This window comes from Pygoscelis adeliae, unplaced genomic scaffold, assembly GCF_000699105.1.
Source record: "Pygoscelis adeliae isolate BGI_AS28 unplaced genomic scaffold, ASM69910v1 Scaffold57, whole genome shotgun sequence".
NCBI lineage: Eukaryota > Metazoa > Chordata > Aves > Sphenisciformes > Spheniscidae > Pygoscelis > Pygoscelis adeliae.
Window position 1 is genome coordinate 350,700 of NW_008825615.1, and position 5,186 is coordinate 355,885.

The 5,186-nt window shown below is 40.5% G+C and overlaps 1 protein-coding gene across 1 annotated transcript in view; it reads right to left on the reverse strand.

Annotated features, from left to right (window-relative positions):
* The window catches only part of PM20D2 (peptidase M20 domain containing 2), a 40,713-nt gene that overhangs the window by 33,086 nt on the left and 2,441 nt on the right, over positions 1–5,186 (reverse strand). The window lies entirely within an intron of this gene.

Consider the following 5,186-nt stretch of genomic DNA (forward strand, 5'->3'; position numbering starts at 1 on the left):
ACAATTGCAGAATGAAAACACTTTACACGAGATCCATTGTGATTTTTTAATCCTTCCTGCTCCTTCTTAAACATGTTATACCTTTCAGACCTTTTAACTCAGCATGCAGAAAACAGGGACAGATTGATGTCAAAGCTTTCCCAAACTGTTAGCATTATGGAGCTCTATTCAAACTCTCTGACAGGGAGAATCATAGAATCGTTTAGGTTGGAAAAGACCTTTAAGATCATCAGGCCCAAATCCTGTATTACAGTAAGAGGTTGACGGCAGTCAGTCATCAAACCCTCTGCCAGGCTGCATTTCAAATGATCAGAATTGGCCCTGAGTAACCTGGACTGACCCTGTAGCTGACCCTGCTGTGAGCAGGAGGATGGACCGGCAGACTCCTGAGGTCCTTTCCAGCCTGAATTACCTTATGGTCAGGTATTAGGAACTACTGTTTGCATTAGACTTTAATATGGTGAGCCTTAGCAAAGTGATTTTTCTGGAGTGCCAAAGGCACTTTCCAAACCTTCAAACGTTGCACAAACAGTGCGGATGGAGATCAGCGGATAGACCTGCAGCTCTCCCCATGGCGTTGGTATTCAGCTTACACGAGAAACATCTCTCATATCCCACCTTGGAACCACACACCTGCCTCGAAGGAGAAGAAGAAATTATTTCCTCAACTAACTCATAGATACCCTCCAAATATACGTCTCGTTTCCCATAAGAGCTGTGACATCTCTTTCTGCTCCTTCACTTACTACAAACCATCAGCTACGGCCGCTGGCGTCCCCGGGGAGCCACACTGGCACTGCAGCCATGTCATACTATGCACAGACTTTCCCATCAAGCAAGCACAAATCCTCGCTGCCCACCCACGGTAGCAGCACTGACGTCACCTCCTTGGCTGGGGAGGGTTAGAGACCGTGAAGCGGCACACAACATGTTTCTTCCTGCCTTGAAAGACTGCATGAACAGTCCTTTGCATGCGTGTGTTCCGCATTGAGGTGATGGTGGAGGCACAACACACCCTTCTCACAGGGTAGGTCTTGCCCTAGTCCATGGGGTGACCACCATCTGTCAACATTTGTCTCCTCAGTGCCCTTTGTGGGATGCAAACTATAGATGGGGGGAATGAAAATGGTGAAGGTGTATATAGAGTTTATGGAGAAATTATTAGTAACTTCATGGTTAACGTGCAAACATGGATCTTTGGTAAGGCCCTGAGCATGAAGACAGGTTCAGTATGTGCTTAATTTTGTTACGAATTGTCACATCAGTAAGTCTAACAGAAAATATAAGACTGTGTGAAAGTGTCCATAGAGTCAGGCCTTAGACCTTACGGTGACATTTTCTGAGATTGATTGCATATGGTGTGCATTTTTTGCAGTTGCTTTCTCTCGGAAATGCCTCTCCCAGCACTTTGAATGCCCTCTCCTGGGTGCTGCAGAAGCTCTGCTGTCTGGACAGGAGACCCATGCTCAGTTAAGTGGCCAGGGCAGGAGACCTGTCTGGACATGTGGTAGAGGTCCCAGGGTGAGGGACTCTTTGTCTCATTCAGTGTTATAAGGGATTAAATCATTAATGAAGCTTTATTTAGCTTCCTGGCTAAGCTGGCCCTAAATTTTCATTTGTTACATATCTTTCTTGCTTTTATCTCTTGCAGATTCTGTGCTCATACAGGAATATTCAGTTTGCATGCAGGATGTAAAAAAGGTCTTATGAAATTACTTTGAACAAAGGCCTAGATTCACAAAAATATGTCAGTACCTAATTTATTCTGAGGAGATGGTAGGGGTAATACAGTGTCTTAAATGTTTTCTTATATTTATTCTGCTGATGATATCACTCACTCACAGCAATATTTTTTATTCTTCATGCGACTAATTTTGTAGCACAAATCCAGAGTTGTCAGACTGCAGAAATTTGAATGCAAAGAAACTATTGTTAAATATGAAAAATGGTATTGTGTGGTACGCAGATATGAGATGAAGCTACTTTAAAAACTTCAATAGATATCAAAATGGAAAGCAATAAATATGAACACTGTTCACAGAATTGACAAGATAGCTCAGGGATGCATGCCTAAGATGTAATTTCTGCAATAAAAAATACTGTAGTTTTACTGAAGAAGTGCGGCAACAATACTGTGTCTGTTTTGCCTGTCGGAGTATAGATGACACTCTTGCAGCCAGTCTCCATTCCACTCCAGATCATTTCCAAGATGCTGTAGATCAACAGGGTGATCAAGGACAAAGTCACGGCCTGAGTCATTAAGGGAAGGTCAAAGTATGTGGAAAAATCAGGGTCAAGCTCCCAAGAAAGGTCCTCCAGTTCAGGAAGAAAAATTAAGGTTTTCTTCTTCAATGCTGAGACCTCTGTCCCAATCTCCCCAGAGAAACACACTGACATTCAAACTAAAGCACAATGTAAGGAAACATTACAACATCCAAATTCTCTCTCATGCTCCAGCTTTCAGAGCTTCTGTTATGAAACTGGTTATTGACTGGCATTTGAAGATGATCGACACCTGTTTCAAATGGTTAAATTTCTCAGGAGTATAGAACATAATAGATTATAAAGTTGTTTGAGACTTAGTAATCTTATGATAACCCACTCGCTGTCTTGAAATGAATACAATGAAGAATCTCACTGATATTTGGTATTTTATTTGAAGGGGATGTCCTCTTCTCAGAACTCTGAATTTGGGCTTACACTTAAGTCTTTCCATTGGCAAGAGAAAATTTGGCCTGACAGAGTGATGCTACGAGAACTCCATTAAATCAGAATGACTGTTCATGTGAGGAAGCAGAATACAAGGAGGACTTCAGTTTCTGATGTTCTGTACCTCGATGACGTTTAGGTGCCTATGATATTGAAGCGATGCCACGAGTGCCTCCAGAACAGAGCTGAGGCTAAACTGGCAAGTCTTGCAAAACCTGTCAAAAGCTTTGCCAATTCAAAAAAACAGCTAACTCAGCAAAAGGCCAGGCTGAGTGAGTCTGAAATGGGATCCACGCTCTGAAATTCAATTAGCTCATCCAGGTTAGATGAACGGTCAGGCTAGTTTCACAGGGTATTATTAAAAAGTTTGTGTTAAGCACAGTGAAAGGTGACACACAGGTAAACCAGACACAGTATCCATCTGGCATCTTGTATGGAAACTCTATTTAGAAAGTCAAAATTAACTGAAAAGTGTATTTATGCATATAAAGTCATATTTTGCTGTAATGAAACCTTGCATGTGTCTGAACACATCACTTTTACATATTGCTGAACGGTGTCTTCATTATATTATAACTGTATTTTGAAAGTATGTTGCATTAAAAGGCAAACATCTATACACTGGGAAAGAATTTGCCCCAGTAGCAGATTTCATACTTTACCTCACCTTGGTTTTGACCAACTGGATAATTATTTTGGGGGAAAATAAGGAATATTGGACTCTTCTTCAGTTAACAGTATTAAGGACGTTCTGATAAGCTGCAATATTTTTTGTTTTATTCTATGTAAAGGAGGATTTTCAGGTGTGATAATGTATGGCTTCTAACTGAAATGTGTTCATCAAGATGGTGTTGGTTATACAGTATGGGCACAGTCCAAGAATACAACTTGATTAGTTCTAACTTCATACAGAGTGAGATGGTATGTTAAAAATAGCTCGATTTCAACAATTAGGATGCTTTTAATAAAAGAGGGACTTTGAAAGGACTCATTCTTTTTTCTTAAATATTTTTGCCAATCGAGTCATGGCTCTCTTTATGCCATATAGGTTGCCTGTACATTCGTGTAGCAGCTAATCTTTTTTAAAATGAATTTGTCACTTAATGGACATCTAGTCTATGCAATGTACTGCTGCAAAATATCACCGAAACTAAAATCCAGCAGGCCTGAAAAGTATTGCAATTTATTTGTATTTATGAATACCATAATTAACCAAATTTATTACAAATATTTTAAAAAAGAGTTTGAAGGCGAGATGAAAAAGCATCAGATTTTATACCACTCTCTAAGAGCTTAGAGGAGATTTCTTCGGAAATAAATGACCTGATACCTATCTCCTCTATGCTGTAACTAGGTTAGTACTGACAATGACAGGTACCAGCCTAGATAAACTAGTGAAATTCTGAGAAACAGAATTATTTATGATCTCCTCCAAACCTGTAAAAGTAGTTGCCAGAAATGAACGCGCCCCTTTCTGTTTGCTGACTGTTGAGGCTGAGGTTAGACATAGGCGTCTAACTTGTAGGCCCTCGATTTATGGCATATTCTACACTGTGTATCCTATGATAAAAACACAGGATAGAGAGCAACGACATACAGTTTTACTCCTAGTTATTGCAATTTCCTCCAAAGTTCGTAAGTTCACAGTAGGAAGTATGTTCTTCTGTATTTTTAAAACCCCAGGGACACAGTAATTAATGTCATAAGTTTGTGTTTTACAAAATACACCATCTGCCAAAAGTGCATTGGATGTTTTCTTTTAGAAATTGAGGGTTCCTGCCTAATCCATTTTGTCTTAATTTTCCAGCTGCCTTTTTGGTAAAACACAAGCTGAAGAAAATCAAAAACATTAACTTTTTTGTTTTTTTTCTATTCTTTCTTGTTTGCTCTCTTTTCAGTGTTCTAATGCAACAGTACAACAATAATTCAACAATATTTTGACCTAATAAATTACTGCCCGACGTTCACTTAAAATAAATGTATTACACTGAGCCACAAATACAGATTCAGCTGCTGCTGGCTGTGTTTTCCATCTGCAGAGCCTTTCCCCAAAACTGCCCGACGACATCCCATAGATGATTCTGACTCACTGGGATCTCACAAAGCCTGGGCCTGATGCAGGTATTAGCAGTGGACATCGACTCAATGAAGCAGCAGAGTAAAAGCAGGTAGGGAATTTTTAAGGGTGGTTGCGTCTGCACATGAACTAACAAAAAATAAATATAGGGAAGGACTGGTTTAATCTGTCTACATAACTCACTTAAAATTAACTTGCAATTAGGCCCTCACCAGGAATTACTCAGTGATTATACCCTCCAGCTGCCTAATACAAGCATGAGTTCTGGGCAAGGCTGTACGGAGGAGCGATGGGCTGCGGTTCCCAAAACGGGTCCTTTCGGGGCCACCCCTGCAAAATGCCCAAGCGAGCCACTAGAGGGAACTCAGCCTGTTCCTTACGAGGCCTCGGCACTGCACTT